At 43.1% G+C, this 12,685-nt stretch overlaps 1 protein-coding gene and 1 long non-coding RNA gene across 7 annotated transcripts in view; one reads left to right on the plus strand and one right to left on the minus strand.

The window, feature by feature from the left end:
• The window catches only part of TBL1X (transducin beta like 1 X-linked), a 290,873-nt gene that overhangs the window by 164,641 nt on the left and 113,547 nt on the right, over positions 1–12,685 (minus strand). The window lies entirely within an intron of this gene.
• Positions 8,179–12,685, plus strand: part of LOC142823808 (uncharacterized) — a 188,377-nt gene continuing 183,870 nt past the window's right edge. For all 3 annotated transcript variants that reach the window (XR_012898911.1, XR_012898909.1, XR_012898910.1), the window contains exon 1: positions 8,179–8,316. This is a non-coding gene — a long non-coding RNA (uncharacterized LOC142823808). The remainder of the gene's footprint in view (positions 8,317–12,685) is intronic.

The raw sequence follows: 12,685 nt of genomic DNA on the forward strand, positions 1-12,685 counted from the left end.
GTTAAGCGGGTACATGTTAAATGAGGAATTACTGTAGGTCAAATTGGGCCTAAAACAGTCACAGTCTTTAGCATTTATACGGTGTTATAAAAAATATCATATACCTCTCAGAAAGCAACTTGATAATGAAATAATTTCAGTGGCTTAATGTTTTGTATTAAATAGCACATCAATATAATGATATCATAAATAAATACTGTTAAATCAACACGAGATTTAATTCAGGCTATACAGGGTCCAATATGCATTATGGTAACATCACAAAGTGTTTTTTTCAGTCTATCTGATAAAAATTAGATCACAATGGAAATGTCTCTTTAACAGTTATGACTTTTTTTCATCTTTCATTTTTCCATGGATATCTTGCTCATCTTAAAGCAGAAGGGGCGCCCAATCTATCAATTTGTTTTTAACATACAAAAAGATATGAAAACATGACCAATGACAAACTTTAATTATTATTATTATTGGTATAACCATTGTGCCTAGAAGTCCTAGTCACAGTCCAGGACCCCATTGTGCTAGGCACTGCACAAACATGACACAAAACGACAGTCCATGCCTCAGAGAGTCTCTTACAATTTAAATGTAAGACCAGAGACAACAGAGAGTTATACAGATGGATGGAGAAATACATTGTCACAGGAAGACAACATTGGTCAGCATGATAAGCTGTGATTTCAGTGCACTATCAAGTGAACCACTGTCAAAGTTTATTGCAGGCATCACAGAGGATCAGAGTTTTAAGGAGGGATCTGAAGGAGGACAGTGAAGTAGCTTTTGTGGATGTTTAAGGGGGAGAGCTTCGTAAATTGCTATTCTACTGGAAAAATGACTGTGAAAACATTGATCCTCCTTGCTCTACTTGACTTATATTTACATCAGATGACCTTTCTGACAAAAAGTCTTTCTACTATCTTTTACGATGGGAGCAAAGGAATATTTTCTGAAGGAAACGAATCATATTAGAGAACATACTAATTGGCAATATGTCAAACATATGTTTGATTCAGTGTTGAGAAGGAAAGATCTGTTGAAAAATGCCTAGGGTTACACCCAACTATATTTGTCTACACTAAGGGCAAAACTATGCTGAACACTAGCTACAGTTTCTTAACACCTACTAATTGCAAACTGAATATATTTCATATGGAAAACATCCTATAAAATATCACTCACATGGCCCACTACACTTTTTCAGAGTTGAAATGATTTTTTAAAATATTTGTTTTATATTTAAAATTGTTTTAAGGTGATTTTCTGGAAAATTCCTAGTTTCCATCTTACAAGAGAAGAACATCAGAACCTGTTTATTGGCACATTACCATATCTGGCCCTAGGTGTTGACTATCCAAATCAATAGGGTTTCTTTACATTGCTATTTTACTGTGCTGTTACCTTCTCACTCAAGGGTTTGAAAAAACAGCAACCTTGAGCGCATCAAGTTACAGTGTAGTGAAGCTCCATTGTAAACAGACTGTTAGCTACACCGTTCATAGAGGCTGGTTAGTTGCAGCACTGGGAGTGACCACACTATCATGTTAAAATGCTGCTACAGCTGCGCTTTAAAATTAGCAGTGTACAAAAAACCTATGGGTATATCTACACTTGCACCCTAGTTCGAACTTCATTAGCATGATCTTGCTGGCATGTTACTCCGCTGAACAGCTGTTTTGAAAGTGAAAGTGTGTGCCGGGATGCGTTAGTTCGAACCAAATTCCTTGGTTTGAACTAACGTTACTCCTCAAAAAATGAACCAAAGGGTTTGGTTTGAACTAACGCGTCCTGGCGCACACTTTCACTTTCGAAACAGCTGTTCAGTGGAGTAATGCGCCAGCGAGATCATACTAATGAAGTGAGTGATATTTAAATCCCTGCTTCATTAGCAATTTCAGTCGCCTATATTTGCATCCCTAGTTCGAACTAAGGTGCAAGTGTAGACTTACCCTAAGAAAGGAGAACTCTGAACAGACTCCTGTTACAGTCCAATTAGCGGTATGAGGTACGGCATTGAATTTTTTTCCACTGCAAGAAGGAACATGAGCCCTATTTAACTATTTTCTTTGTCCAAAACAAACAAATGATTAGGGCTGGTTGAATATATGTTCGATATGTATAAGAACAGCCATACTGGGTCAGACCAAAAGTCCACCTAGCCCAGTATCTTCAGACAGTGGCCAATTCCAGGTGCCCCAGAGGAAATGGACAGAACAGATAATCATTAGGGATGTTAAAATGTGTGTATTTATGTAAGCATGTAACTGCTGAAAAAAATTCAGCAGTTAAACATTTACACACAGGAAGGCAGTTCCTGCAGTGCTGCGTGCATACCTCCCCCATGCTGCAGCCCAGGAGAGAAGGGCAGGTGAGAGCTGCTGCATGCAGGGAGCAAACAACAACAGTGATGTTGTGGTTGGTGTCTGCTACAGGCCACCGAATCAGGTGGATGAGGTAGATGACGCTTTCTTCGGACAACTGAGAGAAGCTTCCAGATCACAGGTCCTGGTTCTCGTGGGGGACTTTAATTACCCTGACATCTGTTGGGAAACCAATATGGCAGTACACAGGCAATCCAGGAAGTTTTTGGAGAATGTTGGGGATAACTTCCTGGCACAAGTGCTGAAGGATCTGACCAGGGGCCGTGCACAGCTTGACCTTCTGCTCACAAACAGGGAGGAACTAATAGGGGAAGTAGAGGTGGGTGACAACCTGGGAAGCAGCGATCATGAGATGGTAGATTTCAGGATCCTGACCAAAGGAAGAAAAGTGAGTAGTAAAATACACACCTTGGACTTCAAAAAAGCAGATTTTGACTCCCTGAGGGTATGTCTACACTACCCCGCTAGTTCGAACTAGCGGGGTAATGTAGGCATACCGCACTTGCAAATGAAGCCCGGGGTTTGAATTTCCTGGGCTTCATTTGCATAAGCGGGACGCCACCATTTTTAAAACCCCGCTCGTTCGAACCCCGTGCAGCGCGGCTACACGGGACACGAACTAGGTAGTTTGAACTAGGAAGCCGAGGGTACTGAGGGAGTTGGCAAATGTCATTGAGGAGCCTTTGGCCATTTTCTTTGAAAAGTCATGGAGATTGGGAGAAATCCCGGATGATTGGAAAAAGGCAAATGTAGTGCCCAGCTTCAAAAAAGGGAAGAAAGACGATCCAGGGAACTATAGGCTAGTCAGTCTTACCTCAGTTCCTGGAAAAATCATGGAAGGGATCCTTAAGGAATCCATTTTGAGGCACTTGGAAGAGAGGAAAGTGATTAGGAATAGTCAGCATGGATTCACAAAAGGCAAGTCGTGCCTGACCAATCTGATTAGTTTCTATGGTGAGGTAACTGGCTTTCTGGACATGGGAAAGTCAGTGGATGTGATATACCTTGACTTTAGCAAGGCTTTTGATACGGTCTCCCACAATATTCTTGCCAGCAAGTTAAGGGAATGTGCATTAGATAAATGGATGGTAAGATGGATAGAAAGATGGCTAGAAGGCCGGGCCCAGCGGGTAGTGATCAACGGCTCGATGTCAGGATGGCGGTCGGTTTCTAGCGGAGTGCCCCAAGGTTCGGTTCTAGGACCGGTTTTGTTCAATATCTTTATTAATGACCTGGATGAGGGGATGGATTGCACCCTCAGCAAGTTTGTGGATGACACTAAGCTAGGGGGAGAGGTAGATAAGCTTAAGGGCAGAGATAGGGTCCAGAGTGACTTAGACAAATTGGAGGATTGGGCCACAAGAAATCTGATGAGGTTCAACAAGGACAAGTACAGAGTTCTGCACTTGGGACGGAAGAATCCCAAGCATTGTTACAAGCTGGGGACCAACCAGTTAAGTAGTAGTTCTGCAGAAAAGGACCTGGGGTTACAGTGGATGAAGAAGCTGGATATGAGTCAACAGTGTGCCCTTGTAGCCAAGAAGGCTAATGGCATAATAGGTTGCATTAAGAGGAGCATTGCCAGCAGATCCAGAGATGTCATTATTCCCCTTTATTTGGCTCTGGTGAGGCCACATCTGGAGTATTGTGTCTAGTTCTGGGCCCCCCACTACAAAAAGGATGTGGACGCATTAGAGAGGGTCCAGTGGAGGGCAACCAAAATGATTAGGGGGCTGGAGCATATGTCTTATGAGGAGAGGCTGAGGGAGCTGGGTCTGTTTAGTCTGCAGAAGCGAAGACTGAGGGGGGATTTGATAGCAGCCTTCAACTTCCTGAAGGGAGCTTCCAAAGAGGATGGAGAGAGGCTGTTCTCAGAAGGCAGAACAAGGAGCAATGGTCTCAAGTTGTGGTGGGAGAGGTCCAGGTTGGATATTAGGAAAAACTATTTCACTAGGAGGGTGGTGAAGCACTGGAATGGGTTACCTAGGGAAGTAGTGGAGTCTCCATCCCTAGAGGTGTTTAAGTCTCGACTTGACAAAGCCCTGGCTGGGTTGATTTAGTTGGGATTGGTCCTGCCTAGATGACTTTCTGAGGTCTCTTCCAGCTCTATAGTTCTATGATTCTATGCACTGACTCCTGCCTCCCGCCCACCCATGCTGCTACCTCTGTATCAGAGGCAGCAGGGGTGAGGGGGAGCAGGCAGGAGCCGATGCTTGTGGGGACCTGGTTTTTAAGCCAGCTCCCTGCATACACCGGCTGCCATGGAGCCACCTGGCCCCTGGTCCCCTCCCCCCCAGGGGAGGAGATCAGGTAGCTCCACAGCTGGCTCCTTGTGCCTGCTGGCTCCCGCCTTCCCCTCGCCTCGCTGCTTCCTCTGATACAGAGGCAGCAGTGTGGGGGGGCATCCTTCATGTAACCATGTACATGTATACACTATCACATCCCTAGTAACTATCAAGTGATTCATACTTTGTTTCCCATTCCCAGTTTCTGACAAACAAAAGCTACGGACATCATTCCTGCCCATCCTGGTTAATAGCCCCTGATGGACCTATCCTCCATGAATTTATCTAGTTCTTTTTTGAACCCTGTTAAAGATCTGGCCTTCACAACATCCTCTGATAAGCAGTTCTGCAGGCTGACTGTGTGTTGTGTGAAGAAATATTTCCTTTTGTTTGTTTTAAACCTGCTATCTATTCATTTCATTTGGTGACCCCTAGTTCTTAAGGGAGCAAATAAATAATTTCCCCTTATTTACTGTCCTCGCCTCAATCTTATCCCCTTTTAGTCTTCTCTTTTCTGAGCTGAAAAGTCCCAGTTTTATTAATCTCTCCTCATATGGAAGCTGTTCCATAACCCTAATCATTTTTGTTGCCCTTTTCTGAACTTTTTTCCAGTGCAAAGATACCTTTCCTGACATAAAGCAATCACATCTGCATGCAGTATTCACTGTTTGCTTTTTTGACTGCTGCTGCATATTGAGTGGATGTTTTCAGAGAACTATCCACAATGGCTCCATGATCTCTCTCTTGAGTGGTAACAGCTAATTTATTCCCCATCATTTTATACGTATAGTTGGGATTATGTTTTCCAATATGCATTTCTTTGCATTTATCAACATTAAAATTAATCTACCTTTTGTTGTCCAGTCACCTGGATTTGTGAGCTCCTTTTGAAGTTCTTCATGGTCTGTTTTGAGCTTAATTATCAGGAGCAGTTTAGTATCATGACACCTCTCTTTTTACCCCTTTCTCCAAATCATTTATAAATATGTTGAACAGGATTGGTCCCAATGCAGTCCCCTGAGGGACACCACTAGTTACCTCTCTCCAGTCTTAAAATTGACCTTTTTTTTTTTTTTACACGTTGTTTCCTGTCTTTTAACCAGTTATCAATCCATAAGAGGACCTTCCCTCTTATCCCAGGACAGCCAAAAAACAACAAAAACCCCCACGCAATCTGAAAACTGTAGTTTTGTTTTTAAACCTCTTTTTTCCTAATTCCCTTCCAACTCTCTTTTCCACTGAACTGTAAAAAAAACATACATACAAATAAAATATTTTGTTTCAATCAGTATTAAAATTTGTCTGTTCAGTTTGCTTAAAATGAATTTTTAATTCCTTTAAATGAATTTAAAAAATAAATGTTTTCCTTCATTTTTTTCCATTTAAAAGAGTTTGATTAGCTCTCCAAAATATATTTAGGGTTTGATTCACCAGAGTATTTCTCCATTCTGACACTAGTACTGGTCCAATGAGATCTACTGACAGCATATTTCAAACTCAGTCCCTGAGTAAGTATCTAGTAGTTTGGCATTGGCAGCAACTGCAGCGCAGTTTATCTTTGGGTGAGGGAAGCAGCCATATAAACACACTAGTGTATTCCATAGCATGGATGGAGTCACAGAAATTTTAATGTAGACATCTCTGGCTATGTCCACACTACAAACATCTATCGGAAAAAGGTATGCAAATTGGAAAAGCCTCTTCTTTTGGAAGAGCCCTTCTTCCTCATGGGAGGAGGAATACAGGGCTTCCGAAAGAGCCCATCTGCTCTTCCACAAAAAAAAAGAAGAGGAAGAGCAGATGCATCCCCTGGACGCAGCGGAGTTTTTCCGGGATACCTCTGGTATCCCAGAAAAACCCCGTAGAGTAGACATAGCCTCCCATAACAGCTCCACTTGCGGTAAAGTTCAACAGTATGTGCAATCAAAGAAGAGGGGGCCCAAGTATCCCTCCCTAAGATTTCCCATTATAAAATAAAATAGTGGGCCCTACCTTCCATTTCCAACTGATCCAAATTACACACTGGGGATGTAAAGGACTAGTTGAATATTCGCTCCCCCCACCATTGCTATCTCTATCAGGGGGTATTTAAAAGCGGCAGCACTGCATAGAACCTGGGCTCATGTGGGGAATCCCCAGCTGACCAACGTGCCAGCTTTGAAATGTATAAGAGTCCCCAGTGGAGGCTCTTTGTGCATTTCAAAGAGGAAGTGCAGCATTCAGCCTGGGGGCAGCTGACCCTGGGCTCCATGCAGCATGCCAGCTTCCCATTGGGGCTCTTGTACATTTCAAAGGCAGAAGGCACAAGTGCTTAACGACTACTCGAGTAGTAAATTAATCGCTACTTAACATCCCTATTACACACACTGTGATGATGACTGAAGATAATGACAAGGCTCCCAAAAAAGACAACTAAACAACTAACTTCAAGGGTAGTGAGGAGGAGGAAAAGCTGACATGAAGGAAGAAGTACACCCTTACACCAATATGGAAATAAGCTAGTTTAGAATCCAGCATACATCAATGTTGCAATACTGACACTGCCAGTAACAACTCCAAATCAAAGGCTTTGAAAATACTATGGAGAAGTCCAGAAATTTCAAGACAAAATCTACCCTTTTTTTGTCATCTTAAAACTTTAAAAATGGGAGAGCACTGTTGGTATTGTGGTCAAAGTAAAGGATTAGGACCCAGGAGTTCTAGGAACAGTTGCTGGCTTTGATTTAAAATTTCTTCTGTGACATCGTCTAAATCACATTCCCACTCTGTGTGTCAATTTCCTCATCAATAAAATTGGATCAAGGATGTCCTTCCTGGAGATGTTTTGCTTCATTAAAGTATTCTGAGATTCTCTGACATAAGGTATCTCTGCAAAACAACAGTGCAACCTGACCATATTCTTTCTGTATTCCTGTTACTGTATGAGAGAACATACTGAGAACAGTTTAGAGTTTCTCAGCTGCTTATTCAGCGGGAATTGAGAATGCTGCCCTTTATAGGTCACTTATGCATTAATATTGAAAACTTCTTGGCCTGGACATGCTCCTGTCTAGAATGCAATTCTATATTTTGTCACACCACATCTGCTTACAATGTGATGCCACATTGTGCATGTTTGTTAAACACGGATTAAAGGTATTTCTTAGAAATAAGGCACATTTTAAAAATATTTAATTACTGTAATAGTTTAAATCATTTGTTATGCAACTTGCATTTTGGATTAAAATTCAGAATTCAGAGTCTCAATCTATTTATGAAAGAGAGGTTTTCAACAATTATTTATAACATCTCAGGAATTACTCCCCTTCCACCTATATTCAGAATAAGCCAGCCTTCAAAAAGCTCAGCTGGAATCAACGTGCTGAGTGGTAAATCTTAGAGGACTAAGTCATGCAGCTACCTGGAAGAAAAAGAATCCTTCATAGAGTATTTAAAAATGCTAAATGGCCCGGGAAACTACTCTGAGATTTCTCATGCTCAGATCCTCATTTTCTCTTGCATGGTCATCTGTGGGACAGCTCTGGAAAACAAGGCAGCCATTTTCTCTTAAGCTGTTACACTCAGCAAACCAGATTGAAGTGCTTGATAAGCCGCTGTTCTCTTCCGAGCCTGCAGCAATTGGAGGGGAAAAACAACCAATCAACCACAAACAGGTAGCAACCACATCCATTTTTGTTCTTGCCTGATATGACTCACGACTCCACAGATGGGGACCAGGAGGGGGAGGAGGGAGGAAAGGGAGGCCTGGATACAGACAAATCAATATGCATGTTAATACTGGCCCAGCCTTATTTGACTGACTGGTTTTACGGTTTATCCCTGTAATGCCTTAGCAACTGAGATTCCTTTTAACACTATGTTTGCCTCACTTTCATGTCTTTTGGGGGAAAAATAATGCTGTATAAAATACTTTGCTGTGCTGTACACCCTTTTGTCTAAGGACGGCTCTAACAATGCTTTACACAAACATAAATTAAAGAGGGCTTAACAAAAAACACCACCACACACCCCACCCTGGGTTAAAAGCCCAGAAGGAAATTTATTAGGACACACTAGACACATACCTATATGCATACCTGTGGTCACATTTTCAGAAGTGCTTTAAGATTTTCAATGTCCAGCTTGAGACAATGTAAAGAGACCTGATTTTCAAAAGCGCTGTGCACACGGGCTCCATTAAGAGTCTCCAAAACCACATGCCTACCCCTCTGAACATTTAAGCAGAATGTGATTTTTACATACACCCACACTCTAACTACAGGATGAGAAGCAGTAATCCCTTTAGTTAGATCGCCTAACACTTTCCTTTATAAACATTTTCCTGGCCCTTTGATAAGAGTAGCAAGTAACATCTCCATAGTTTACAGCAGAGCCTTGAAATCTGGTGGTGTGTAGACCTGGAGTCAGGAAGGTGCCCTGTGCAGTTGCCACAGTAAATCTGATCAGATTTAATCACATTGTAAACTACTAAAAAGACACCATGTCCCACTCCTGTTTTTCTTAGAGTTTACTAGCAGCTGGCTGCAGAGCTGGCCCAAGCTACGGGCTGACCGGGCGATAGCCCGGGACGCCCTATTATAAGGGTGCTGCGCAGTGTTGCCGGGCTACGCATATGCCGTGTGCCCGGGGCGGGGCCACATATGCGCCGGGGCCGGGGGCACAAGCATGAGCCACGCGCCCGGGGGCGGGGCCGCTCATGAGTTGTGCGCCAGGGGCGGGGCCACGCGTCCGGGGTGCAAGAATGGCTCGGGCTGGCTGCTAAATTCCCTCAATGTTCCATCAGCACCCTGCATGGACTGCCCCCATAGGCAACTGGCAAGGGGCCACTACCTGACAACCCTCTCAGCATGAAGAAGGGCAAGGACAATCTCCTCTGCATAAGGCCCCCGCCTCTCTTTGCCCCTGCTCCACCTTCTCCCCACTCTTGCTCTGTCCTCTCTCCTCTTCCCTGCCTTGCTCACTCAACATATGCTAGTTCTGAACCTTGGGCCACAGAGGAGGTCCAGCCCCGCTGCACTCACTGGCAATGCCAGGAGAAACTGAGCAATGTGGCCCCAGCTCGTGCTGCTCTCCACCACATTTCTCCACTTCCCGCTGGTGAGTGCAGGGGCAACCCCCCCCCCCCCCCCCCGTTACTCTGAGCAATGCACTAGGAGAGCAGAGCAAGTTGGGGCCACGTTGCTCTGCTTCCCCTATTGCTGCTGGTGAGTGCAGGAGGGACTGGAACCTTGCTATGTGTGCTAGTCTCCCCTAGATGTCCAGAGACTCCTGCCCCACCGACTGGACTCGATGACCTCTTGAGGGGGGCTGGACTCGATGACCTCTTGAGGTCCCTTCCAGTCCTATGATTCTATGATTCTATGACTACTGGCCTGGCTCTTGTCCATGTGCTCCCCGTGTCACCCCTGAGTTCTTACTTCAGCATGCAAAATACATAAAAGTGCTCCAGAAAGGACACACAGACAAAATGGGTCTTCCAGGACTGGCCTGGAGTCTTCCAGAATGTGCATAGAAAAATCTCTAGAGATAGCTTCAGTCAGAGCTGGCAGCCCTACATTCTCAAAATGGAGACTTGTCACACTTCTTTCATTGCTACTTTACCTCTTTGGATTAAGAAGGAAAAGTACACTGGGTTTGGATCCAGGAGACCGTTCAAATCTCATTTCTTCTGTTGACCTGGAATAATTCTGTGCCCAACACAACCCTCATTAATGAAAAAGGCGTTGAGAAAAAGGCATTAATGAAAAACCCAGTGAGAGGTTATACAAATAGGAAGAAAGCCCTAAGAAGCTGCCAAATCTACACATGTGGCTCTTGAGTTTGTAAAATGCATATATAATTCACTATTTGGAGTTATGCATTTTTCTCTAGTGACTGGTCCACAGAAGCCAACAGTCTAATCCTACTGCCAACTATTGTAATTAATCTTTTAGTTTCAGAAGTCTATGATACAGCACTTACAGGTCTAAAGCAGGATTTCCCAACCTATGGGTCGGGAACCAAATATAGGTTGCCATTACATTTCAAAAGGGTCGCCAGGTGTCTCCCCAGGTGGCTCTTAAGGAGCCAGCCACACATTTTTTTAATTGCCCTAGGTCACCAAATCTTCCTGAATTGTCAAAATGGGTCCCCATCTGGAAAAGGTTGGGAACCGCTGGTCTAAAGCTTTCCGTTCTCTTGACAGCATATGGTAGCTGGTGGTGCGGACTAGTTTCACATAAGTACTTTCCCACTTTTCATAATACAAAAGGACCATTTGGGAGATTAAATACAAAAATCCAAAAAAGTCCAAAAAATGTTACCAAGATTGCCAACTCAACCTTAATTTTGCTCCCTTTTGTACATGCATTCACAGACAGTCTTTAATTGCATGATCATGCACTGCTCTTCCATCCTAGGAGATTGTTTTAATTATATCCCAACATTCCTTTATATTGTGGTTGGGATCAGACGGGACTATAAGTGATGGCATTATGCCAAGGATGAAGCCTGATAGTTTAGCAGTTTCCAGCATGTCTTATCATTGTTCTGTACTTGAAGTAGAGCACTGTGTAGCTCAAAAGATTGCATCTTTCACCAAGAGAAGTTGGTCCAATAGTAACATAAGAACAGTGATACTAGGTGAGACCAAAGATCCATCTACCAAGTGTCATGTCTTCTGACAGTGGCCAATGTCAAGTGCCCCGGAGAAAATGAACAGAAAGAGGTAACCATCTAGTGATCCATCTCCTATTCCCCATTCCCAGCTGCAGGCAAACAGAGGCTAGAGGCACCATATAAAATAGACTGCCTCACCCACATTGTCCCTCTCTTTAAAATGGAAAGTGAGATTAAAACAAAGGGGGAGTCTGTATTTCAAGCATACAAATTCCATCTCTTTTACAAGTTATGGAAACGTAAGAACATAAAATGGCCATACTGGGTCAGACCAAAAGTCCATCTAGCTCAGTATCCTGTCTGTCAATGGTGGTCAATGCCAGATACCCCAGAGGGAGTGAACACAACAAGTAATCATCATGTGATCCCTCTCCTGTGACTCATTTTCAGACAGAGGCTAAGGACACCATTCCTATCCATCTTGACTAATAGCCATTGAAGGACCTAACCTCCATGAATTTATCTAGCTCTTTTTTGAACTTTGTTAAAGTCCTAGTCTCCACAACATCCTCTGGCAAGGAGTTCCACAAGTTGACTCTGCGCTGCATGAAGAAAAACTTCCTTTTGTTTGTTTTAAATCTGCTATCTATTAAACGTAGCTGACAACTACAATTATTGAATGAAGACAGTTTTCATTATCCTGACTGTGGCTTTACCTCACTCTGATGATGTTTCCCCTTCCCCCTAAGAACACCTGTATCACAACTCTTTTTTGAGGGGGGAGGGTGACGCATACAGGAAATTAGAGTGATAAAGTATCCTTATTCCATTAAAATTCAAAATATGTAAAACCACAGTTCTAGAAATGATGTCATCCATACAGGAAATGTTTTGGGCTTTTTTCTCCCACACAGCTATTGCATCACATGCAATTACAAAAAGTAAGCAAATAAAATCATTCACTTGTTTTTTATTCAATCCAATAGTATGAATTAGGCCAAAAATCAATATAACTTGAGCATTTGACACTCTTGTCTTAATATTTGAAACTCTTGTAGTATGATGCCATTTTCACAAGTTAAGACTATGGGTAAGATCCTCACTCATGATCCAAAGCCTTTACATAGATAAAAAGTCTGGAGCAATATAAAAGGACAATAAAAGCCTGGATATCTCCGTGGGAGGATTCCTACTGTGAAGAAACTGAGGAGACAGCCATAAGGCTGCCTTTCAAGAAATCCTCTGCAGGCCTAAGTGTAGGGTGTGTGCTGCAAACATGATTTGTATAAGAGCATAAGAACAGCCATACTGGGTCAGACCAAAGGTCCATCTTGCCCAGGTAATTATCCACTCCCTGTTGCTCATTTCCAGCTGGTCACAAACCAAAGCTAGCGACACCATTCCTGCGCATCCTACCTATCCTCC

This window comes from Pelodiscus sinensis, chromosome 1, assembly GCF_049634645.1.
Source record: "Pelodiscus sinensis isolate JC-2024 chromosome 1, ASM4963464v1, whole genome shotgun sequence".
NCBI lineage: Eukaryota > Metazoa > Chordata > Testudines > Trionychidae > Pelodiscus > Pelodiscus sinensis.